Source organism: Harpia harpyja, chromosome Z (genome assembly GCF_026419915.1).
Source record: "Harpia harpyja isolate bHarHar1 chromosome Z, bHarHar1 primary haplotype, whole genome shotgun sequence".
NCBI lineage: Eukaryota > Metazoa > Chordata > Aves > Accipitriformes > Accipitridae > Harpia > Harpia harpyja.
Window position 1 is genome coordinate 73,586,271 of NC_068969.1, and position 27,735 is coordinate 73,614,005.

At 37.0% G+C, this 27,735-nt stretch overlaps 1 long non-coding RNA gene across 1 annotated transcript; it reads left to right on the forward strand.

The window, feature by feature from the left end:
- The first annotated feature begins 5,937 nt into the window (after positions 1-5,937).
- Positions 5,938-27,511, forward strand: LOC128137600 (uncharacterized). Its single transcript, XR_008233751.1, has 3 exons — positions 5,938-6,104; positions 24,202-24,324; positions 26,708-27,511. It is a non-coding gene; the product is annotated as an uncharacterized LOC128137600 (long non-coding RNA).
- The last annotated feature ends 224 nt before the right edge of the window (positions 27,512-27,735 follow it).

Consider the following 27,735-nt stretch of genomic DNA (forward strand, 5'->3'; position numbering starts at 1 on the left):
TTGCCTTGGACTTTGGGCCTGCACTGTTAAGGGCTGAACAAATCTTTAATATGATGGTCCTTGCTGAAAGAAGCTGGCAGCGAAGATGGGCAATGCTGGTATGGGATGGTAGAGTTTCTTGTCTGAGGTCCTGCAGCAGAACTGGGAATTGAACTGGTGTCTCCTGAGTCCTAGTGGGGGAATTTCATAGCAAATTTTCTTTCCCTGCCCTCTTCCCACACACTGGGAAAAAAGCTTATCAGCACACCTTATAACAAATGTCACAGTTTCTATTTAACATTTCTTAACAAGAAGTTCTTGTTCTTGGGATATGGTTCAGAACTGGCATACCTCATCTATGTTATGAGCTTAGACCATCAGATATATACTTAAGTTTGTGCTCAGCTATAAAAAGAGTCAGGCAGACTTTATAAATTATTTCATGCTTGTGTCACTTGGAGCACAACTGAGATATGCTTCGCTTCTTTCTTACTTTTCACTTGGCTAAGAGTGCAATTTATGGTAATAAATACTGAAATAATTTTCTTCTGTTAGAAGGTGTTCAACTCAAGTAGCAGCATACAAGTGGGTGCAAGACACCCATGCTATTAAAATAAATAGAAGCAGGAATAGCATTTTCCCAGTCATTGAGGTTGAGAACTTCAAAAATGACAAACTGAGAGAAAAACAGTGTGACCTAAAAATGATCTGGCTTGCTAAACTCACTTTCTTTCAGTAAAAGCAAATACATTAAAGATGTCCCTCACATGGTGTGGAAAAACTCTTTTGCAATAGGTGTCTGAATTGGTAAGCAGCAATGGAAAATGACCCTACTGAAGTTAGATGGTGAGATAGGTTAAATAGTTAGAACCATAAACTAAGTCCTCTGGCCCCTGCACATGCTGTTGTTACTTATTCCTTGCATTAGAATCCACACTGATGTGCCAACTGCACATTTGTTCATTTCAAAAGCAAAAATGTTAATTTTTTCTTTTCGTTCCTAACAATGAGGTGTAATATTAATAACCAATTTCTAACTTCCTTTCAATCATACCTATTCTATAGTAGCATGAATGTTCAAACATAGTGCTGTGAAACGTTGAACATTTTCATTGGAAATCTACAGAAGATTCAGTTTTAACTACTTCAGAGCTGGATACAGATAGCTTCTGTCGATATAATTAACTTCTTTAGCATGTGGTAGTTTATTGTTTGCAGTTGGGCTTGACTGTCATAGACCCTGCTGTACTAAATTAACTCCTACAACTTTGAAAACAGTATTTGAAAAACAAATTACTGATAATATTAAGATTCTTCTTTTATGGACCTTTCCAGCTAAGCACAGAGATAGGAGTGTGAAGTGATCTGGTAAATTTAAAGAAGTATATATAAAAATAAAATTTTAAAACTGACCTATAACTAATTACGTATTTTTCATGCAATATGTGATAAAAAGAGACTTCATTATTCTTATTATTTTATCACATAACGACAAAGAAACTTTGAGCATGAAGATTTTGGTAGTGTTTTTTGTTTAATTTACTTTATGATAGCAAAAATGTTACTTTAAAACTGGCTTATCTGCAGATTTCAGTTGTACACTGAGGTGCATGGTCTAAATGGTGGGGTAGGACATGATACAAGCAGCATTCACAGGTGCTTTGGAAATACATAGTTTTCAGAGCATCTAAAATGAAGATAAAGTTGCTTGAAACATGTTCCTTATCCTGGCTGTGTCAGACTGAGATGCTGCTTGGATTGTCAGAGGAAATATTATGCAAGATGAGTAAAGGTTTTTATTTAGATAAGTATTTAGTAACTGCTTTGCCTGACAGATGTCACCTAGCTAATACTGTTCTCAACTTACATACTGATATCACTGAGGGTTTTCCATAGTATAGGGCCTTTCATTTTTACCTCCTCTAGAAGATGGAGGTCCGAGTTTGCTTCAAAAAAAATTGCTGGTGCCATAACTGACTGTCCACATATTGCACAGCCTGTACCAACTCATTACAGATACATAGAGCTGAGCAGGGTTTGAACCAGTGAACTGAAAGGGAAAAGAAGGCATTCTTGCTACCTGGTTACCTTTAGATGAGGCAGGTAGTGCTTATTGGCAGCATCTGAAGCCTATGTGTGCGACAGCACTAGTGCTTTGGGCTGTGAAGCATGCACTGGGCTTGCAGCTGTCCCCAAGGTGTGAAAACTCCAGCTGACTTACTGGAGTATGTACTTGAGTACTGGAGAGCAGCACTTGGTCCTGCGCCTGTGGATGTCAATGCTTTTGTTAACTTCCTTGTACTGCCTCTGTTGCTAGATAGCCTTGTCTAATTGCTTCTTCCTAAATCTGAGACTTTCAGAAATGCAGAGCAAATGTTTTTCCACTCTTGTAGCCAACTCAATGGTTTAATTGAGCTCAGATAAAGTCCAAATCTTTGGCCATTAGCAGACATGAATGCAGGTCTTATATTTTCCTTTTAGCAGTGTAGATGGTTTTGGCAAAAGGCATCCAACAATGTGACCTGAGCACACAGCTGAGAATCCTCTTCCTAATGAATCAAGCATTGATTTCAGTAGCTGGTTTTTATATATTACGATATCCTGCTGAGTTGGTAGGTTGTGGAAATATGGAGTGCAGCTGTTCAAGAATCATTACAAGGCAAACAATTTTTCCTGCCTATACAGTTAGATAGAAATCCTTTTACTTACTCTAGCCACCTTATGTGTAATTTCTTACACCATTCCTGCTTCAGTCAGGAAGTTGTGACCAAAACCAAGAATCCTACTGATGCAGAACATTGTTTAGCAACCTTTTGAATTTGTTTCAAGTTTATTTTTATTTGGATCCAAGCATCCAAATATACAGTTAGATGGTGCCATGCAACATACTTGTCTTCAATTAAAAAATCATTTCAAAATTATGTAGTAGTGGTTCCTTTCCTCTTTCCTTTTTGTGGCTTTGAATGCAACCAGGAAACTTGCACCCTTGAATTACCTCCAGGGTCAAATGCATAATGTAACAGCTTACCTCCTGTTTGATTTCCAAACCCTGGCCCTCTGGGGATATATCTTTATTGTTGCGGTGTTGCCTCGTAGCACTACAGGCTAACAGATCAATTCATCCTTCAAAGCATCCTATCACCTGTCGATATGAAGTTCTAGCAATTACTAAAGTGGGATGGCTGCAAAGCATCTAAAAAACATTCCCTATTGATTGGTTCATTGCTCCAGAGTATGATGAACTTGTTTAAGAAAAATTGATCTGGCAAATTGATTTTTTTTTTTTTTTATCAAGGAATCATATGAATGTAATTTAAGTAACAATATTTTTGCCCTGGAGAATGTATAATATAAACTTGGTGTGTGTGCACGTAAAGAACAAAAAAAAGAGAAGAAGAAAGATGGAAGGGATTTATGCAGAAGAACTTGGAGTTTTTCCTCTAAGATTTATGGTTTGTTTTGCAAGTTTGCAAGTTCTTCCAAGCACCCTTTTTTATTGTTGAATGCTTTTTTTGTTTGTTTGTTTCTTTCTTTAATCAAATAGATATTAAAAAGTGAAGTTCCAATACTTAATGAATGAATTCTTTCTCCTGGGATGCCCCAGGTTATTTGGGATATGAGCTGTATCTTTCTTATTTGTCCAAGGTGAGATATGATTTTTCACAACTAGTTCCTTGTAATGCAGATGATGAGGGGAATAATTAATTGAGTAACTTGGAAAGTGTCTTATAATTTCAGCTCTGCTGCTACATCTGTACTCTTGCTGCTCTGTTTTTATTCTGCTAGGAGCTAAAAGCACCCAGCCCAGCCCATACTGACCACAATCTTTTGCATGGCATTGCTGTGAAGGGTATTATTCACACTCAGGGCATGCAAAAGATCAGACTTAATAGTATACTTAGAAATAAATTTCTCCCTGCCTTGCCTCTTCCCCCCACCCTCTTTCAGACTTCAAAACTGTGTAAGGGTGAATACAGATCAAACCCAGAAACTCTTTTCCTATTCAGAAAAATGTTAAGAATTTGCCACAGAACTTCTGTAATCTACAAAACCATCCTACAGATCGGGTGCCCAGGGTTATTCATGCATGAGACCCAGCCCTAGGGCAATGCAGCATAGAAAGACTTTTCAATCTGCTGAAGTCTGCTAAGAATCTGTGGGTCCTTTTTGTTCAGTTTTAAGTCCTGTTATGTCCATTTCTGTCTTCAGTCTGTGGTCATTTAGTCATTTTTCACTTTTGATGTTTGTGTAGATTCTGCTAAGATGTGCCGAGGAATCACTACATGCTTGCAGAAGTCTTCAGTGTTACTGTGTAAATCTATTTTTGGTTCAAAAATATTGCATTCAATACATTGAATATACATGAATGTATTGAATTTGAGTGAAAAAAGATGGTAGTACCAGAGCACATGCACAACTTCAAGTTGTCAGTTTTGTTATTAAAACAGAGGGCTCATGTTTTGAGTGTTTCCCAGATAGAATGTGGGCTCTTTTCAATGCAAGGCTCTGCTTTCAGCAAAATTGTTAATTATAGATCATAATAAGCTGTTAGGAGCAAAACACACACATAATTTGAAAGTGAAATGAGGCACAGTACATAGATAAAGCAATTGTTTATTTAAGAGGTGATTAGCAGCAGCAAAACAAGCAAACTGATACTTGAACCTGAAAGAAATTATACCCATTTGAAATCATTAAATTATTTGCTTATTTGTGCATTGCAACCTAATGCAAAGGTAAGTGTATAATGATGTGAGTTTTCTCTCCTATGTGCTGAGTAGCTCAGTGGATATACCTCGTGTTTGAACTACTGTCGTATGAAAAGAAAAGCCTGTCAAAAGGAGAAAAAAGTGCCTCAGTTTCACAGAGGAAAGCAATGGAGGTTTAAATTGTTCTACACCATGGTAGACTGTAAGCTTTTAAAAGGCACTGTAATCACTAAATGAACAAACCAGTTTGCCTTGGGTAATTGTGCCTTTCAGTTTCTTTCACTTTAAAGTTTATTTCCTCAGACGTTACATGGCATGCTTGTTTGCCATGTCAGAGTGTTAATCTCAGTGCAAAACACTGTGATTTTCTGCAAGGATAAATGAGCCCAGAAACATTCTGAGTTCAGATCAAGTTGAATGCTATGATGGTAATCCAATCTAATTTTACATTTAAATCAGTGCTTAACTGAGTGTTTAATCTGGCTCTCATGGGACAGCAATTTCATTTGAAATGCAAAACTTTGCTCATACACCACTAGGATAGTTGTTTTATAAAGTCATAGAATAGATAGACATTAAGTACGTATTTATGAAGTCACAAATCAGAGCTATGCAAACAGTTTGGTGAAGTGTAAATTGGCCCACATTGCTATACTTTGAGGTGTCTCCTCCTCATGAAAAGGAGAGTACATTCACTTTTACATTTTTTTAAATGCAGTGTGATTGTAAGAAGCTTCTGTGCTAAAATGTCTGTGAACCCTTAAAATAGAAACATAAAGAGACACTGCAGAAAATAACATTTATGGGACCTTAGTCCTTCCCTAACAGGTGGTTTACTCTTTCTGAAGACTATGTACTACTTCCTGCCTCTCTTTCAGCATTTTTATAGGCATGTATGTTCTGAGGACTTTCTTCTCTTCTCCCAAACCTTTGAAAATAAGTCCAAGTACTACTTGTGCATTCTTTTTTTCTCCTTGGTTGCATGACATTAGTTTTGAAATAAAGATGCTGTTATTTAGCATCCATTCATTAAGTATTCTACAAAAAGTAAAAATGATAGTAACCTGAATATCTTAGACTAAAAAGTTACATCTTTGCTGTCTTAGAGAGGCCAGCTTTGTAAGCATGTTATATCTTATTATGCCTGCATCCATGATCCCAGGGTGTTAGCAGCTTGGCAACGTTCCGCCTTATATTGTAAGAACAGGGTGAGATTAAGCTGTTCATAAATCCTATCTGAGGAACAAACACGTCTTCAGGGTTCAGCTGGACAGGCTCCTGTGAGTTGTTTACCTGGACCCAATGTGCTAAAGGGAAAAATGTAATGTATTGTGGTAAACTGCACTAACCAGACAGAGAAAAGCGAAGAAAGCTGGTGTCAACTGATAGCAAGAGTGGCATATACCTCAGAGAAAGGTAAGAGGGAACTTGGAAATGAGACCTACTGTACGTGTACTAGACACATATGTTAGTGTAACTTGCATATGAAACTTTTCATCAGTCTTGATGGGGATTAAATTTTTTTCTGAGTACTGAGAGAACAGCTAAGAAAGACAAGAGAACAAATTGAGACTCAATGTGTCATAAATGTGGTAATGTAGTGTTGAAAATATTTTCCATGAAATGAATAAATAGAGCCAGTTGTGGAATGCTAATTGATAAAGATGATGGAGGGGGTGAATAAGTCACTGAGAAAGCTAAAACAGCATAAAATGGAAGCTGGAAAAGATACTACAAGCATGTATGCGAGTGTTTATTTTTACTTTTGAATTCACTAAGTGTCATGCTAACTGAATTTCTCTTTACAGGCGTAAGATACACAATTTTTGCAAATACTGAATTTTGTTTAAAAAAGTACCTACCCAGCTTTAATAAGAAAGGCCTTGCTTCAGTATCTAATTCTAAAGATAGTAAAGATGTAGATATTTTTTAATCTATTTACAATATCGCAACATTGTGAATAAACGGTTGAATCTGAGCAGATCTGCCTCTTGAAGCCAAGCCCCACTGATGCAGGAGACATTTAGAAACTTGTTATCTACATACTGGCACTTTTCTATGTTAATATTTGTCAGGATTTAAGGGTGTCTGGTGATTGAAGAGTGAAAACTAATATTTTTATAGGAACATAATGGTTGTTCTCTGTTCTAATAATTATTCATTGTACATTTTCAGCATTTCCCAAACTTATTTTAACAGTGTCTTGGGACATTAATACTTATTTCATTGTTTCTTTGCTGTAATAAGTCTGGAAGTAGAGCAAGTCTTAAATTGCTTATATACCCAGTGTTTGTTTTAATTCTGTGACCCTTTCTGCATCTTGGCTCTAATTTGGCAAAAGAGAAAAGGAAGTACCTTACACATTGAGAGAATCCATTCTTGATGCATACCTAGTTTAATAAAAAACTGGAGGTACCGGCATTCTCATGTTGGTCCTTGGAAAATTTCCAGCTGAATTTAACAAAGTTTGAATAAAATTTGTACTGCTAGGTGTTCTGATGCTCCCCTTATCCATATTACAAACTGTGGGAATGCTTTGCAGTAGTTCCAAATGTGGCATATATTAGTTGGAATTGCAGGCAAGCAACTGCAGGCATTTTATATACTTACTCCATTTAATGTACTCTGATATTTTCTTTTTATCTAGTCTGTCTGCTTCACTTTCCCCCTAGCTCTTAAAAAGTTCCTCCATATTCAACCTTCAGGGATTCTAAGGTTCATGTGAGACAACAAAATCACTGTAACAGACCCACAAAAGTATCCTGTGGTTTCTGACCATTTACCTCCTTACCTTGTGTGCCTGATAATCAACACAGGGCTGTCCAAATTCCCCGTCTCTGTGGCTGTCTCTCTCTCCCAGGATAGTTGCATTGAGACATAACAACTCATCTTCATTAGAACTCTGACTCATAATGCAATTAATTGTGTCAGAAAGTGAAACACAGTCCTTGAGCAGACCTGCCTCTAAAACATGTCCCAACATGTGATGAATGCTATAGTACATGAAACACTGGAGAAGATGCCTATTTCCACAGGTAGATGAGGGACGAGAGCAGGCACAGAGGGATCTGGTGTTTTATACACTTGGTTTCCATTGTTGTTTTGGGGGAGAGTAAAATTTTGTTATTCAGGAAAGTAAGGAGACTAAATTATAAGTTGTTATTGTATTGTTATTATTATTATTGAATAATTAATAATAATAACCTTATACTTTTTTCTGTCAGTATTGTCAGTCTTGTACTTTCTGGGCAATCAGAACTGAAGAAATATATTTTTAATTCAGTGCTGGTAAAATTATTTTTGTGACATCCATGACTGGATTTCAGGTTTCCAACATGAAAAGCCAAGTCAGAAATATAACCTTTCCTTATAATAGTTTGGCTTATTATGTGTGTTTGTGGCTGAAGTTAAATGCTCCAAGGATTTTTCTTAAATTTAACTATAGCCCACTCCTGACCTTTTACACAGAGGTGATTTCTCCTATTATTGAACAGATCTTCTGCATAACACATAAATAATCAGTTAAAAAAAAAAAAAAAAAGATATTCAAGAGACATTTGTGGTGTACCCTAAAAGAAATCAGTGAAATCAGAGTTGGTACTATATTCTAAACAAACTGCAGTAAAGGAAATTTGCAGTTTTTCAACTTGCTATAGTTCTGTAGTGGTGGAAGTAGGTGTTTCAGAAATACATCACATCTGCGTAAACCAGAACTGAAGTTTTTGTGTCACTACTTTTGCTTCTTTTTATTAATGTCAAATGCTTGTTTCACAGATAGAAATATACACTTTCTTGTATTCTGAATGGAAAACTGTGTTGTGTTTGGGATAAATTTCATCAAGTGTTTTTCTTCCCTGCTCCTACAGCCTTTATAATTATTTACTTTTTGTCCTCATTTGATGAAGTGAACTTGAATGTGCATAACAAATACATGATTAGCATATGGTTAACTGGAAGTGTGTTGTAGGTGGACAGATATGCTCTCTAAATGAATTATGGCAAGGATCTTCAAAGCAGAATGTGGGAATTAGAGGCTCAAAATTCTATTGATATTCAACTGGAGTTGGACACTTAAATCTCATGGAAATCCCATCTAAGTGCAATTGAATTTTAAATAGTAGACAGTGGGAGAAGAAATATAAAATACCCTTAAAATTTTGCTCATCCTGCTGCCCAGAATGATGTCAATATTACTGCCAGCTGTGTCCTCTTTTTTCTAATCTGTCTGTTTTGTTATTACAAAGTGCTCACTATTCACTACAATAATGTGAACAGTAGGAACACCTGGGAATCTGAATCTTATAAATCTTTCTCCAGATTGAGGGAAGCATGAGGGAAAGCAGCCAGCATAAATACAAACTGTTGTGGCAGACAAGGACTCATTACCACTGTGCACTTTAAGTGACCGAAGAAAGATTCAGGCTTTGCTTGGAAAAGTCATTAGAGATGTTGAGTTTTCACAAAAGGAAGGAGAGTTGGCTGCTTGAACTTGTTTTCACTGCAGAGAAAAAAATGAAGTCATTGGTACACTGTTAAGAAAATCAATGAGATGGTTTTAGTACAAAAATCAAAGATGAATTAGCTTGTTATTGAAATAAAAAAAATGGATATGAGCTGGACTTTGGCCAAATTAAATAAAATGAGAATGTTCGCCAAACCTGGGGTATCTCTATTTAACTCTTACCTGTAATAAAATATGCCTTCTTCTAGTTTGTGCCATAAGTCTACCAGTGCTAATGGCAAAGGTAGTTGAGAGAACTTCTTTGATTTTACAATGTTCTAAAGTTTTACTTCTAACTGATGAAGATTTTAAGTTATATGCTTCTGGGATAACTTGCAAACCAAGGATTTTTCATTTTTTGAAAACAGGTTAGGGTATGAGCCAAAGATCAGTTGTGTTCTCCACTGTGGACTTGCTATCTAAAGGATGTCTAATCTAAAGATTAATGAACTTTGGGCTTTGAAGTCTAGACTTGGTGAGCCATGACTGGATGGCCACACTGTGTGGCCATGCCACTTCTAGAATTTGAATTACTCTGTTTAAAGCAAGGACCTTTCATCATGGCCTTGTGAACACGAGTAATTGTTTCTCCCTGCAAATCAAGGAAACTGAGCAGCAGAACTTGCTTAACTGCACACCTGAAGAAATAAAAGTCCTATGTCTGGTTTGTTTTCAATAAAACTGTAAGCCTTCTATTCAAGAGGGAAGGGAACACTTTCTTCTTTCTAGTGACGATTTTGGAGCATTGCCAGTCCTTGCTGTTTTGTCACAAAATGGTGATAGTTCAATGTTTACCTCAGGCTCTGGTTTCTGAGAACAGGTATTAAATAGAAAGTACATCTTTCGCTGAGGGCATGAGGAAACAAGGAGAAAAGTTTCTTTACTCCTAGTTACAGAGAAAAAATTGAAATTTGACCTTGGTCTATGCTAAAGACTCAAAACAAAGATGGTAAATAAAAAGATGTGTCATTGTCTTCTTTTCTCCTCACGCCTCCTTTAAAGTTCATGATATTTAAGTCAGCTTTAAGATTTTTAGCCTACTAATTAATGATTTTTGACAATCTGGGAAGTTACCAAGACTAATTATGTAAGTAGGTGGCTTTTACATGAACTTGGTTTGTTCTTACAGACATAATTGTCCGGCTAGTTTTGCCTGAAACACTCGACCCTTTACCTAGTGTCAAGGGGTTGAAAAGAATTGGGGTGAATTACAGACATATATATATTCTTTTGGCCTCTGCTCCTGTCTATCTAAACAAACAGACTGTTAAATCTGTTGAGCTTTGCAGAGAGAACACAAAGGCATATCTCCTTCCTATTTTAAATCCATGCTATGGTGAGGTGACAGTAATGAAGGCTGCCTTGAAGACATACGGTGCAACTGGATAGCACATTGTATTTTCTAAGTGTTTTAGGTCAAATTTTCAAAGACTCTGAAACAGGCTTATCTCATTTCCAAAAGTGGCTTTTCAGTGCATGAAGAGTTTACATTTATTGCCTTTCAGTGAGTCTCAAGAAGATTTTTTTTTCCACATTGAAACAAAAATGATCATAATTATCTTTACAGAAGAATAGTAAGAGAGAAATCAGAAGATATATGTAGATATACTCACATACATAAATAGCAAAATAATTTTAATATAAAGTTTTGTTTTTTAAATACTAATTTAAGGATCAGATATATTCCTGTCATTAGCTAGATCTGTAAACTTACATGTGGATATTGCTTGTTGTGAGTTAAAAAGTGTATGATAATATAATTGGACCATATTCTTGGGGAATTCTTACTTCTTGTTTCCCCTTATCTTATGTGTAGGGGAAGGGATTGGTTCAAACAAATGCAGCAACTGAATAGAAGCCCAGAGCTTAATTTTATTTTTTTTTTAACCTATAAACCAGAGTTTATGTTCTGTTAATCACTCACTTCAGATATCCTAAAATGTTCTGCCACCTGGCTTTGTAGTAAAATTTACTACTTCTAATTAAGGGCAAGGCTTGAGTCTGAGGCTGGTTTGGACTTCAGGTTGGTGAACTGGCACAGCAAACATGAATGTTAAAGAGGTGATGGTTTCCAGCCAAAGAGGGCTCAAATCTCTTTGTTGCTTCCTATTGCTGATGCCTTTAAAGCCTGCCATTGACACTGAGCCAACAGCTTGCTCTTGTTCCTTGTCAAAAGAAGGACTCTGGAACAGGGTCAGATAGATGCATGTTGGTTTCTAAATGGAGAGACCTTTTTGGCAGTGAGCATAGTGATAAAAATAGCTGGAGCTGTGGAGAGAACAAAGACAAAGGGAAGAACAAAACGTAAAAGGGATACCAGAGTTTAAACTGCATATAATCAGACCTTGGATTTATCCTTGTTTCTGAATTTCTACCAAACATCTTTTTTCTATTGCCATATTTCTGCAATGTTATGGTTTCTTAGTCAGGGCAGGCCATTAGACAAAGAGAGTTCTGATGAAAAATAGTTGTGGGCACAAGTACAAAGAATAAAGAAAACAATGATTATTTAATTGTAAGCCTGAATTAAATACATTTCCAAGTAATTTTCAATAAAATTAGATATAAGCCTAAGGATAAAAGTATTCTAATCAACATGATCAAGGTCACGACATTTGCATGGAGGTTAAGCATTGTGTCTCAGGTGCACTTTTAAATACAGTTTAAGGAATAGTCAAACATACATACCCCATGTGGCAAAACTAGTATGAGATTCCTGTTCCTAATTACTGAACCCAGCTCTGTGTCACAGCTTGCCATTCCCCAAGTTAAAATGATGCAAAGGTATGTGAGTTCTGGCTGTAAATCAGACCACTGCCATCCAAGAACACAGCAATAATCCATCGAGCACCTTCTGTAGAGCTTTAACTTACAAGAGCAAATACTTGGGTGTCTGACTACTGTTGTGCTTTCCTCCTTCTACGCAACCATAATGGCATCTCTTGTAAGGTTGTAGGTGATTACTCTTCCAGAGGACTGAGGTATGGCACACAAATTTTCCTGCTTTTGAACATCTAGAACACCTTTTATGAATGCTCATGTTTTGAGCCATCAACTAGGACTGGAGCAACAGAAAATGTCCTGTATTGTAGTCTAGTTCACACAAGCACGGTGTGATAAGTTAATGTTATTTTAAAAAATACCTGTCAACCAGCAAGTTTAATGACACAGCGAGAAAGCTGAGAAGTCAAGTGGTTACAGGTTCTGATGGTTTATGGGTTCTGTTGGTTTGCTACTAGTACTTTGATTCAGTTTCACATATTTCCACTGCAAAGAAAAATAGCCATTTTCATGTTTCTAACCAAAATCAGTTGTAGAGAGGGTTGGGTTTTTTTAGACTGTCCTGAATCAAATGCTATCACAGTGTTATAATATATACCATAGTTTGAAAAACAAATGTACTATGAAAATTAGGCTTGAGAAGTATAGAAACCCATGCATTGGCATGATGCATTGTATGTCACAAGATCTGGGAGGTAGCCCCTTAGTTCTCCTTTTTTAGCCCCTTTTAAGTAAAGAATTTTTTTTTTTTAGAGAAGGATCATCTTTGTTTTCATTTTTTGTTTTACTATTATTGTTTTCACTTACAAACAAAAACTGGGCTGAATTTTGATTGTTTGCTTTCTCATGCTTAGCTAATCTGTTTTTGTGCATAGAAATTATGCTTTTGCAGTTGCAGTGTGTTAATAGATGGTCTTGTAAGACGTCTTAAATCTCACTGATCATGTTTTTAGTACTGGACTGGAGCTTTAGGCATTGGTATTAGTTTTCAGGAAGGCCAACATATATAGTAAAAAGCTTGTCAATCCACAAATGGTCCTTTTCATATATTTTGCTTCCTAATTTTACATTGGAATAGAACTGTTGGTTGCTTAGGGCAGCAAAATATTAGAAAAACTGGTTAGCATATTTTTAGAGGGTAAGATCCTACAGTAAAGGGGAAGTGCAGGAGACATACAACTTGAGGACTACCCATTCCAGATTAAGAGTGCTTTCTTCTGTCTAGTCTTGTGGATTAACTGGACAAATATTTCTTCTGGTGTACAGAACTGAGTGCTATTTTTTGCAGCCTTCCAGATGAAACTGAAAAATTAAGAACCTCTCTGCTTCACAAGGGCATAAAGGTTTGTCCTGGTTCTGCTTTGGAGTAAGGTGAATTTATTGTGCAAACATTAGAATTGGATAATTTTGCTTTCCCTGCAATTCTTGTCTGTCACTTTCTTTGTTTTTTCCCCCTTTACTCCAACCAAGTCCAGCTCCCTCCTCTCTCACCTTACCTTCTTCTTCCACCTCAGGTTTAGACTATCTGTCCCCAAACTCAACTCCTGGACTCACTTTGTTTTTACCAACTTGCACATTATGTGAATTCTATAGACTAACACAGTAACAGCTGCCATTCCCTATCACAGTTGCACTCCTGAGCATTTGTCAGGATTTTGGTTGTTATCATTTCAAGTCCTAAATGCTTTCAGCTGTACCAGAGACATCCTGCTCTTCTCTGTTTGCTGCTTTCCTCTTCCCTGTCACCACAGCAGCAACCATTCTTCAGCTGCTGCTTGATGTCAGAAAGGTGAAATCTGCTTATTTTTTCCTCTCTCCCCAAGCTTCTCTGCCACCTTATTTTTCTTTTTCTCTTCCTCATAAATTGCCTTTCTACAGACCATCTGGAAGAACTGGTTCAGTCTGTGCCCTTCTCTTGCTGTAATGAGATTTCTGCCAGAGAAGTCATTTGATGTTAGTCTTGTCTTCTGTTCTTTCTGTAGCCTCTTCCAGACAGGGAACAGCACATGTGAGAAGGCCCTTGTCAGCCCAGGCCTGATGTGTTTCACACTTGGAGTTATACTTACATATATATATGTGTGTATATATAAAAATATACACAAACACACACACATATTTGTGTATGTATAAATATGGTTCTTGAAGTTAGTCAGTAAAAACAGGCTGTGCGCAGACAGAATTCCCAAGGTTGGGCTGTTTCCTGGAGTTGTGCGGTACTCAGGTGTCTCTACACTTGGACTTCCACTGGCTACCAGAGGATTTCTGCACCGTACAGTTCAGCTCTTTGTAGAAACTTTTGACTAGGTCTCAGTGAGGAAGCTTGGTACCAGAAGAAATATGTGTGCACTAGCAGGGCAGTCCTATCAGACTCATGAGAGTAACAGGGTACATTAGCAAGGGTGCAGCTTCCTATAACACCATAACTTCTAGACCTTGAATTGGTGGTTGGATCATTAAAATGAAATGGATTATGCAGATGCCTATGATCCTGCAGAGAAAGAGAGGCAAAAAGGAAGTCTTTTGGAGTTTGTCACCTTTGGTTTTCATTCCAGGCAATTAAAACTATCAGAACATTTGGGTTTTAGATGAAATAATATGCTTCTGGAATGTCTCAAATCAAATGTAGTTATTTCCTCTTGTCAGAACCGAGAAAACGTGTAGAAGATAACTGATTACAAAAATAAGACTTCTAAGAATGTAATTTTATTTTGCTGGCTGCTTTGTTTCTGTTTAGACCTTAAAAAGAGAGACATTGAGAAGCATAGGTTGATTATTTTAAAGGAATTCTTCTTGCTGAAACCCTGTAAGCTGATTGAGTGTCTTGCAGAAGAACATATGAGAGACTGATCCTCATGCACAACAGCTTGCTATACGTTTCATACTAAATGTGTATCTTGTTCTACTGATTACAGTATATAAGGGGGTAATACCTTAAAGTCACTTCTGGCTCAAATATTTGTATTGTATATTCATTATATGCGAAGTTGCTTAGGCATATATTTTTAGCAGTAAACATCTGTGGTGAAGTTAACTGTTGGCTTGTGAGAGGTTTTTGCATAGCAAAAATGAACCTTTACTGCAGTTTTGGAGGGGATAGAACTGGTTTCATTCCAAATCAGAACTCAATTTGTTATTGAGATAGTACCAACTCTCCTGGTACATCTGTATATATTTACTATTTGTGGCTGAGTTTGCGCCTGTGTATCCTGGCATGTCTGAACTGCCAACCTATTATGTCAGATTCTTCTGACTTTTCAGTCTATATAACAATAATAACTCTTGTTAACTAGTTATAAACATGGTTGCATGATTCAAAGATTTAATAGCATGTTAGTGGATGCTGGAAAATGATATTGCGTGAAGTTAAACTCACATTAGGATAAACACAAGGATGGAATTATATAAGTTCTGAAAGCAACTTTTCCCAAGTGAAGTATTTCTTGTTTGTTTGAGTTTGTTTGTTTGTTTGGTTGTTTTTTGTTGGTTCCCTACCCCCCTTCCAACTCTTGCAAGCCTTTTCAAATTCTTTTAATAAAAAATGAAATTTAATTCTACTACCTGCAGACTAATTATGGATAGCCATCTTCATTCTCCTTTTTGCCCTCACAGGCACCTGTAAAAAGTAGATCACTGTTCTTTTGACTGTAATTTAGTTATAGGTTGTAAGTATATTTTGTGTAAATGAAAATTAATCTTTTAGTCAAAAAAACAGTTAAAACTAGAGTCCATGTCAGTCTTAAACAAGCTTTAAAAAAGCCTATCAACTCCTTAAAAGGAAAGCAAACAAAAAGCCCCTCTCAATAAACTCTCCATTGAGTAAAAAGCATGAGTTCAATGACGTACATAGTCCAAAGGACCTCTATAGCTGACATGATGAGCATCTAAGCTATATTTTGAAATATGTAAAGTTACATAATTAATGGATACAATTTTTAGCACATTCTTTGTTTAATCTACTTGTTTTTTTCTTCTCTACAATCTGGAACTTTATGTGCTTTTGTTTTCATAAACTCCCTCAGGCTTATAAACTTCGTAACTTAGGTTTGAGTTTTTCTGATTTTTACCTAAAAAAATTCCTTTCCAAATACTTTTTTTCCCCAAAGTCCTACAAGATGAAACAAAATTGTTCTTTATCATATCACATTTATATAATGATTTCTTCTGGAATGAAATGAAAAATCTGTTGAAGAGAACTGACATCACTTTGCCATAGTCTTGCCTTTTCTGAAGAGCAAAATAAAATTTATTATTTTATTCCACATTAAAAAAGCCTAAATGATAGAAATTTCTGTATCTTAAAGGCATTCAAGAGTCTACAGTCATTACAAGAACACTTGGGCTAAGAAATGTAAGGTTATACTGTACATACATTACTATAGTGGCTGTACATTACACTACTGCACGTTGTTTTCTGATGAGTTGCTTGCTTTGTCCTTTCTGTTCCCCAAGGCTTGCTGTAGGTGTCTATTTGTAGAAAGGAACTGCATGGCTATGTGATGCAATGTTTTATCACACAGCATTTCAAAGATAACATACATCATCCATTTTGGACAATAAGCATCCTATCCAAATGAAGCAGGAAAATGCAGGCAAGCCAGATGGGTAATTTTCTGGAGTATTCAGGGAAATGGTAGCTATTATGGTTCACTGACTATCCAAGGTGGTTTGGCACATATATCATTTTAAGCTATTCAGAACATAGTAACCAAAACCCAGTGAAATGGCCTGATCCTGTCAGTTCCTTTTCATTTACTGCAGTCAGATTTTTGGCATAAACCTTAGCTGTATCTCTCCTGTGAATAAGATTGCCTTACTGAAAAAATTGGAGGAATGAAGTAAACAGTGATAAAAGGTAAATGTTTTAAGCTCTGGTAACTAAAAGATAATGATTTATGTTTTTATCGATGAATATCTGGCATTTTTCTAGAGCAATGGAAAAGCTAAAAATGTTTCTTAATTACATTCAGTATAATCTTCTGTTTGTATGGACACAAATAAATAAATACAACATTTCTAACCTTTGTATCTGTTTTCAAACAATAATATTTGAAATCCTAGTTAGAAATTGAAGATCATGTATACAGTAATGCACATGCAAATAGTCACTGTGGCTGTATCTTGATCTTATCATCAACCTAATATACAGTTCTTTCTTTTACAAATTCCCTTAAATCATTAATCTTAACACTTTCAGTGACATAGACATGCATTTTGTGGAAATTCAAAAGAAATTATGAATAGTAGTTCAGGTGTATTCACTTTAAGTATTATACAGATTCTGCCTCTTTTGATCAAATGCAAATAAATGTCAGATATTTTGTGTACATGTATGCTGCTGTGCCCAGCCATCAATGCTGACCTTTATCAACAAACTAAGAAAAAATTGAAAAGGTCATGATAGATATAACATTTTTTCAGCTGAAATGTTATTATATTGTTTATGTACAGACAATCCCTACAATCAAGCATATGGTTTCTTTAACAAAAGCTGTCTCAATATAGTGAGTAATTAACAGGTTCTGTACTAAAGTGAAAAGTGAATCCTGTTTAATGAAGTTTCCTTTTGCTTGACTGAAATGATGTTTAGCATACCAACTCCCCCCCCCCCCCCCCAAAAAAAAAAATCCTACCTCTTTACTATAAAGAATGGCCTTTCAGTATTGTACCAGCTACAGGCGGAAAATAAAAGATGCTACAATTATATTTTCTTACCGGGGGTGACCTCTAGTGTGAAACAATGGCATTTAGCATTCTTTTGGGTTTGAAATGACAGCTTTTTGCCAATTACACTAGATTTCTCAAGTTCTGTCAGTGTGTAGAGGAGCAAGGTAATTTGTCATTAAAAAAATAACCCCCAGCCCCTATCCTGGAATAATGCCATCTTCTCATTCCAGTGTTTCCTTGAAATGTTTGTTTGCTTATATTTTCTTTAAGAAGTCCAATAGCTTTTCTTGCCTAAATACTGTAATTCAGATTCTGTCCTGTTACTTATGGCACCAGAGAAGCTATTAGTTATACTTGTCATTAGCTCTTTACACATTTATTCCTTCTCTACCCTTTATCTGTATGAATATAACTATGCAAGATAAAACCCATGAAAAAGCTTTTTTTTATAATTCATAGAGCAAATGTGTTAATGAAAATTAAATTTACCAGATGAAAATCTGAAAAATCAGAGTATGTGAAAAAGCAAGCTGTACTGCAGCCTTAACGTCAATCTGTTTGTGGTCGATGTGTGTGTAACATCTTTAATGCTGTGGTTGTACTAGCTGCTAGAACAGTTAACTATGCAGTAATATTGTAGGTTTTTCCATTCCAGTTTATCTATAGATGTGTTCCATCTATTAGAGCTGGGCAATCTCTGCATATTCATGTTTATAAAAAGCATACACATATAGGGTTTTGTTTGTTTTTTAAGTCAAAGGCTACGTCAGTTCACAGCAAAGCTGACTTTGTAAGTAATTGCATTATCCCTCGGACTGTGTTTAAGAGAGGCATGGAGTTTACATGCATTGCAGTATGACATGCTTTACTCTTACTCATCCCATTAGATGTAAAATCATTGCTGAATATTAATTTTCTTCTTTGCTGAGAGATACATGGAATTATTGTAATTCCAAATGGTGCTAGCAATATCAGTAGGAGACACAAATTACTGAGATTATCCTCTGTTCATTAACAAGGTGGAAGTTAGTATGAAGACCATCAAATAATAGCCACATAAAAAATAATTTACTGCACACTTTTATTCTCTAATTATAAATTTAACCAATGTGGGCTTGTCAGGAAAGGAATATAATTGAATGTAAAAATAGAAATATTAGTTTGGAGAAAATGTATGTCAAATTTAAATGAAATATTTTAAGATTTTGAAATTAATTTAGAAAATTATTCTTTTTCCTTGAGATACTAACATTTGGTTATTTTGCAGCCATGATGTTCTTGGGCTTTATTTGGACAGATCTTGTAAGCTAAACAGACCTTAGGCTAAGTACAAGCTAGGCAGTCACTTGGATACTACTGTGTGCAGGAAGTGTGTGGACATGTAATGCACTAATCTTTAGAATTGAGATACATGACAAAACAAATTCTACTCTGCAAGAGGTGGACTGGTGTTTGGCCAACTTAGTGTGACGGCCAGTAGAGACTGACACTTTAAGTTACTTTGGAAGTTTGCAGTGAGATCAGACTGTTGCAAGTTGTGTGCTCATTGCCTTAAAAGGAAAAAAAAAAGCATTGCTCAGATTGTTGACATTTCCTTTTGAAGGGTGTTTTGAGATCTACTGGTATGCCAAAACAATGCAAATGTTACAATGCACTCTTAGAATAGCTCAGTATCTCAAAGGTTTTCAAAACAGAAGCGGGTAGTTTGAATTATTACACAGTTTCCCTGGAAGTCGATTTTGGTGTATCTATCGTAATTACTCCCTCCAGCCATTCCTTCCATACTGAGTCATGGAACTTTTTTCAGGTGTCAAATATTTCCATATCTTGTGTTCATTCACTGATGCATGTCATCTTCTGTTATTATTATTGCTTCTACTGCTATTAGATATCTTGAAAAAAATTTTCAGCATGTCCTATTTTCTGCAATTTCTTCTTAGACAGATAAACGGACAGCCCCTCTTATGGAAGTAGCCTGTGTCCAATTGATGTAAGTTAAAAACCTCTGGTACTTCCAGTTCAGCAGTTAGATCACTATCTACAGCTAAGCAAAGGGACAGAGGTCACCTTCATCCAGAGTGAAACAATATTAGAAGATTAGGGAAATAAGATCTAAGTTTATCTAAATCATATTATAGATATTGAAGTTGACCTAACTTAGGAGTGCTGTTCTTTCAGGACTATAAATCCTGAGATCCAGGTGAGTGGAAAATACTTGGAATCTGCAATCCAAATATTTGTTCAGTTGCTAGCAGTACATGCTTGAACTTGATTAATGCCCTGCAATCAGAAACCTGAACTCTCAGAGTTTCCTCAGCTATATTCTATATATAGTCAGGTAGACAAATAGTAGAGCATGCACTATGCTTAAACTCAGTTGTTACCACTGCTAGGAACTGAATCTGTCACACCAGTTAATTTGCAACATTTCTGCCTAACTATTTTAATAATACTGACTCACCAAAAGATTTAGAAGTTTCCAAAACAATGTTCCCCCTGCCATGGGTTTGTATTGATTCCAAAGCTGGTCTTCATAGACTTCTGCAGATGACTATACTGAAAGGGTGAATACAGTTTTCTCAGTCCACTTTTAGCTTAGTTTCCAAGGAGGATTTTTCCTTGTTTATGGAGTATTTATTGGTGCATAGCTAGTATATGTAAAGGTAAGGGCTTTAAACGTTAGAGATGGAGAGTGTTCTAACAATGCTTTCATAGCATTGATCAGGAGGATGCCAACATGTTAAACCTTACAGTATTTTGAAAAGTGCTTTTCACTCAAAAATCGAGGTAGGAAAAGTGTTGTTTTGAGAGGTATTTTTGAAAAATTGAACAAAATAATATCAGAACTGGAAATTATTTTCAAGAAGTATGCTTTGTAAATGAAAGCTTGTAGAGTAAATGATATTTGATATGCTTTTCCTTTGCACTCTTGTATTGATACTTAGTTTTGTTTTAGATTTTTTCTCTCTCTTATTTTTCTTCTGTTTGTGTCTTAAGACAAGTCCTGGTAAGTGTAGTTTCTGATTTCAAGTTCTTCTTAGGGGAAATCCATTACTTCTTGTTTAAGCTCTGAGAAATCTTTTCCATTTTAAATGTTTGATTGCTGGATTTGGTTGATGTATACTCTCTAATTTAGGACCTACCTGGCTTTGCTACATCATTTGAAAACTGTAATACCTTAAAAAAGTAGAGGGGTTTTTTTATGGTAAAGCAGACAAGATTTGGTTCATCCCAATGGTGTGACTTCAGGGACTTAAGGTGAAAAATTAATTTGACTCCTTATTAGTCTGCCTGTTCTATAGAACTTTCAGTTTCTGTCCTGTAACCATCTGCATTTTATCCAGCCTGTTTTGGCTCACGAAAAACCATCCTCTGTGCTGCAAGGTACAGTGGATCCATTGCAGTGCTGTCAGCTAACACTGAAAACAAAAAGGTAGATATTTTTGTATTTTGATTTCTTTACCACTTTATGAGAAAACACACATACAAGTAATTTTGCTGAAGTCTTCCCATGTGAAGAAGATGCTCATCAGTCCTGTAATTTCCTTCATAATGTTATGAAAGCCTGTTACTTCATTGGTATCTTGAAAGGGTTTAGTCACAGTGCTTTTTCAATGTCTGCAGCCATTAAAGCCAAAGGTATGCAAGTGTTCTAATGTATTTAAACATTTTCCAGTCATTTAAAGGGTGTGGCTTTGCAGATTTTTTTTTCACAAAACTTTATGTCCAAATGTGCTATAGAGAGCCTATATCTGGCTTGTAACCTTGTTTAGTCAGATACCAGTTAGGTAAAATCCTCTGTAATTCCTGGACAGAAATATTTTCTACTTACTAAAACAGTTTTCTTTACCTCATGGCTTTTTACGGTGCACTTGTAATTTGTCTGAATACCATCTAATCTGCATAGTGTAAAAATTCTCATGCTGTCAACGCAGAAATATTTTATTCCTGTATGCAGGCTTTTTCTTTCTTCTCTATCTTACTCTTTGATCCTTACACTCTTCAAAATGAGGCAGGGCCAGAAGAATTATCAAATTTGTGTGCAGATTCAGAGAAAACTTCCACATCACTTCTCATGCAAAGAGATGTGGGATACCTCAGTTGAGAAATCAGAAACATAACGCGATTGATTTTGGCACAGGCAGCATTGCTTCATATACCTTTCAGGGTTTTTGAAGATGACATCCAGATTGACTCCCTATCTCCTCAATGTTTGAAGTTGTTTGAGCAATTTAGCAAATGTTACTTTGTGTTAATGGTGGGTGACTAAATAATTGGAACATTATCACAAGGCAGTTTATACAGCTTCTAAAAAGAGTTAACCTCTATGTCCCTCCATTCTGCTCCTAATCACATGATTTATTAAATAGGATGGATTTTTCTGTGAAAGATATCTTAAAATATCCTATAGTTAAAATAATTGTATGGATTTTATAAATAAATGTTAAGAAGACTCTTAATTTCACCTACAGCATATTTACAACATCAGTAAAAGGCCCACTTTAAGCTTTCATTCTTGCAGTCTTACAGCAAAAGCAATGTAATTCATTAGTTTGAGTTTCATGAAAGCTACGTGCTGGATAAAGTAAGCACTTCGGCTTGTCAGGTCCCCTGTTGCATTTAAGACCCTCTCTAGAGATGTTTTATTAATTAGAGAATCCACAAAAGTTTACAAAATAATGTGGGGATGGTCTTTATAGATCCTCTGCTAGCTCTCCGGCATCTGCTGAAGTTGTTTGAAAACAAGATTGCCGCTGGTTATGTGGCATATTACCATATGTGGTGGGTTGACCCTGGCTGGATGCCAGGTGCCCACCAAAGCCGATCTATCGCTCGCCCTCCTCAGCTAGACAGGGGAGAGAAAATATAACAAAGAGCTTGTGGGTTGAGATAAGGACAGGAGAGATCACTCGCCAATTGCCGTCACAGGCAAAACAGACTCAGCTTGGGGAAAATTAACTGAATTTATTACAAATCAGCCAGAGTAGGGTAATGAGAAATAAAACCAAATCTCAGAACACCTTCCCTCCACCCCTCTCTTCTTGCCGGGCACAACTTCACTCCCGGATTCTCTACCAACCCCCCCAGCGGCACAGGGGGATGGGGATGGGGTTTACGGTCAGTTCATCACACGTTATTTTCTGCCGCTTCATCCTCCTCAGGGGCAGGACTCATCACACTCTTCCCCTGCTCCAGCATGGGGTCCCTCCCACGGGAGACAGTCCTCCATGAACTTCTCCAACATGGGTCCTTCCCACGGGCTGCAGTTCTTCACAAACTGCTCCAGCATGGGTCCTTTCCACGGCGTGCAGTCCTTCAGGAGCACATTGCTCCAGCGTGGATCCCCCACGGGGTCACAAGTCCTGCCAGAAAACCTGCTCCGTGGGCTCCTCTCTCTACAGATCCGCAGGTCCTGCCAGGAGCCTGATCAAGCACGGGGTTCCCACGGGGTCACAGCCTCCTTCGGGAACCCACCTGCTCCGGCGTGGGGTCCTCCACGGGCTGCAGGTGGATATCTGCTCCACCGTGGACCTCCATGGACTGCAGGAGGACAGCCTGCCTCACCATGGTCTTCCCCACGGGCTGCAGGGGAATCTCTGCTCTGGCACCTGGAGCATCTCCTCCCCCTCCTTCTTCACTGACCTTGGTGTCTGCAGGGTTGTTTCTCTTACATGTTCTCACTTCTCTCTCCGGCTGCTGTTTTTTGTCTGTCCCAACTTTTTGCCTTCTTAAAAATGTTATCACAGAGGCGTTACCACTATCGCTGATGGGCTCAGCCTTGGCCGGCGGTGGGTCTGTCTCAGAGCAGGCTGGTATTGGCTCTGTCGGACACAGGGGAAGCTTCCAGCAGGTTCTTACAGAAGGCACCCCTGTAGCCCCCCCCACTACCAAAACCTTGCCACACAAAGCCAATACATTCATGGAGAATGAGGGCAATGTGAGGAATTCGAGATAAGGATAGTAACTAAGAGAGGTAACGGGCAAAACATGGACTGAATGCAGCTAGAGAGTTAAGAGCGGTATGACAAATGGGGAATTTTTATTGTTGTAATTGTGGTGAAGGGACGAGGGTGGATTGTGTGTAAATTGTCCACTTTTTGTTGGTTTTGTGATGATATTATTTTGATTTTGGTGTAGGGAATTCTTTTTTGTTGATGCGAGTGAAGATTTTGTGTGATGAATGTAGATTTTAATGATAGTTCTTAAGAATGTGATGCACAGAGGCGAGGGGTAGGCCATAATAGGTAAGTCAGCTTGTATAACCTTGGTCTGACTCCTTTGTGCTTATTTAACTGGTCTTAATCTGCAAAGTTTTATTGCTTGTTATGGCATCTTGTGCCACACCATTCTCCCATAACCACTTCACCCTGTGTAGTCTTGATAATGCTTATTCAAAGTTCAATGTACAAAGTTCAGTGTACAATTTTTTGTATGCTACCTACGAATTAGTAGATCTGATTGTATGTAGAGCTCCTGTATAACCTCGTCTACTTTTTATCTTTGATTAAGTCTATGCAACTTTGCTGACTAGGCAACTAATTTTATATTACTGTTTGTCCATTTAAGATAAAATTACTAGATGAAGACAGATGGCATTAATTACAGTATTGGGTGTGTGCAAGTCTATGTATGTGTATGGAAGCATGAGGATAAACTATAACAGAAACATCATTGCCCATGAGGAGAAAGGTAAGAGTGCTGCAGAAGAAGCTTTGAGTTAGCATGATAAGGCAGTTTGCACAAAGAGAACAGCCTTAGTTTTCATGAGGTATTTAAACAAAACCATAAAGTATGTTGAAGCTGAGGCATTTCAGTCTGTCTATACTGATTTTCGCTGGAGTGAGCCATTAACTATTTGCTTAGTAAAATCTAATTCTGCATTTCTTGAAGTGTTTTGCCTTTTAAAAAGTGAACAGATACTTGTTCTCTACATAACTCTGAGCCTGTTTTTACTTGGTTCAGCTGAAATTACTGCTGCAACTCAGGACCAAGTTTTTACTTCTGACTGGTCCTTACCTTGTCCCAGTGTGTCAATATAATGAAATATTTTCCTGAAATTGTACGTAGGAGAATAGTCCTACTGAGTTCATATAAATTCAGGCTAGAGTTCATGGCAGCAGTCTTTTATATCAACAGTCAACTTTTTAGCTACTGTGCTAAAATTTGTGTGTAAAGAACAGAGTGAGTATGAAGAAAGCAGGTGTGAAGTCAAGGAATGGGTATATGAACTGAGGAATAAATTGAGAGAATTTTTTTAGCATGTTGTTTTATGGCTCCTGGATATATGCCTCTTTCTTCAGAAACACAGAAGCTGTGCTGGAGCTATTGTTCTCTTATGCTCACACATTCACATCCTCCCATGCACATGCTTTCCTATAACCAGTTGTATTAGGATAGATTTCGGTAAAGTGGTAAGTACTTCAAATTGAACTACAATGCTGCCAGTAATTAGAATTTCAGTACATTTAATATTCTTATTCTTATGTACATGGGGAATATAATGCATATTGAACATAAATAATTAGCAAAAAGGGAAAGTGGATTTTTATAGAAGTCTGCTTATTTTTCTGCCAATAAAAGCCTTCTGATTTTGAAGATCAAGATGTGTTATGATGCATTGTCATGGTTTAACCCCAGCCTGCAGCTAAACACCATGCAGCCGCTCACTTGCTCCCCCCACCCAGTGGGGTGGGAGAAAGAATAAGAAGAGTAAAAGTGAAAAAACTCATGGGTTGAGATAAAGACGGTTTAATAGGTAAAGCAAAAGCCACACAACCAAGCAAAGCAAAGCGAGGAATTCATTCACCACTTCCCATTGGCAGGCAGGTGTTCAGCCATCTCCAGGAAAGCAGGGCTCCATCACATGCGATGGTTACTTGGGAAGACAAATGCCATAACCATGAACATGCACTCTTCCTCCTCCTTCTCCCCAGCTTTATATGCTGAGCATGATGTCATATGGTCTGGAATATCCCTTTGGCCAGCTGGGGTCAGCTGTCCCAGCTGTGTCCCCTCCCAACTTCTTGTGGCCCCCCAGCCTACTCACTGGTGGGGTGGGGTGAGAAGCAGAAAAGGTCTTGACTCTGTGTAAGTACTGCTCAGCAATAGCTAAAACATCCCTGTATTATCAACACTCTCTTCAGCATAAATCCAAAACATAGCCCCACACTAGCTACTATGAAGAAAACTAACTCTATTTCAGCAAAAACCAGCGCATGCATTAATATGATTTTCTGTATAGCACAGGATGTATACTGTCAAAGTCAATGCAGTCTCCACAGAAGTAACATTATTTTAATTCTACATGTCCTTGTCAGTTTCATATCATCATAACAGTGAAAGCAAATGACTTTCAGCTATGTGGACAAGAGCACAAAATTTGCTTATTCCTTTAGCATGTTTTGCAATTTGGATCTTTTGTTCTGTACATAGGAACAAATTGCTTAGGCTGAATTATGCCTGAAGCCTATCTCATGTCTAAATATTCTTTTCTATGTAAAATATTATGAACAGGTGGTATTTTTGCTTTGTTTAAGAATTAACATTTTTCATTCTTCCTGAGGCAAAAAAACAAGAGGAGCAAATAAACATACATATTCAAACATGAACAATTTCATGCTCTTTTTAATTTTTTTTTTTTACTTTGCCATGTAACCAGGTTGCACATGTCAATTCTAATATCTGCATCCTGGCTTTAGATCTCACTTTGGTAACAACAGCCACAGCCAGTGAATGGAAGTTTACTTTAGAATACTGTTTTTACTCATTTACAAGCTGGTTTTGTGACAGTTATAACCTAAGAGGGATCTATTTATTAACATTTTTTTAAACACTCATGTTTTTTTCAGTGTGATAATCAACATATTTAGAAGCTGTTAGTGATCTTTCGGTAATAAATTGTTGATCTTACAATTATGTGTCATTGTAAAGAGCTGTTAACACATTTATAAGCTATTAATTATTAATTCATTTCTCTAATGTGCCAGCATTGCTTGCTGTATTTCTCCCTTGCTGTATAAATTAAATGCCATGCCACATTTGTGTTTGAAAGCCTTCTTCTTCACTTCCACAGTGCAGCAACTTCCGGTAACTTTTCCTGGCAATCCACAGAGGCTACAAGCATGAATACCACATGCAATTTTCAAGTTGTAACTTCAGACTCATATTTCGGTCGTTGCTGGTGAAGATACACTTAAGGAAAGAAGTTTCCAGAGAAGTTGTGATGCAGTGGTCTGTTACTGAAGGACTTGGAAGAAGGGCTGCTTGGGAGCTGCCTGGCTTACTAGATATAGCACAAAATGACATCTCCTTTGCTACCTGGATTGAAAGGCCATGATTTCAGTTCAAGGTCTTATATAATGTAACTCTGCCGTCCTGTTTACTTTTGTACTTTCACCTGCTTTTCTATCCTCCCTTTATTCAACACAAGAACAAGACTTGCAAGATTTTCTCAACGTGCTTCTCTCCCTCTGCTCTCACTTCTTCTATACGGCCCCATTTGTCTTCATCCTACTTCCTGAAGCAGTCTGACAACCTTTCGCACTTTTCTTTTTGAATGACTCGTGAAGACACAACTTGAGAAAAGAGGACGATAAATGTTGGCCTACTCATCCAGTGAATAGATGCATGTCTATCTACATAAGACATTTATGAATCATGGGGCTAACAAGATGTGTGCTTAACTTTTACCCTTTCTTTTCAATGCTTTCATCAATTCACTCTTTTTCCTCCCACTCCCTTATGTATGTACTGTCTAATTAGACTAACATTTTTGAATCAGGGTCATCTTTTTATATGTTTATGGATTGCTCTACACATCACATTTATACATTTGTGAAGTGCTTTACACTTTCCGATATTTGGTTATAATGCATATTTTAAAGGTAAATATGTTTACTTGAGAACCTTTTGTATTATTAAAGATTTCTTTTGTTTTTGGTGATATGGATAAGGTGATAAAAGTGAATGATTAGAATAAATTCACTTTCTCACTTCAGAAGAAGAAAGTTTTTATACATCTAGCTATGGGGTTTTTTTTGATACATACATTCCAATGAAAAAAATACATATTACATGAAAAGTCAGTATTTTCCACTCCTC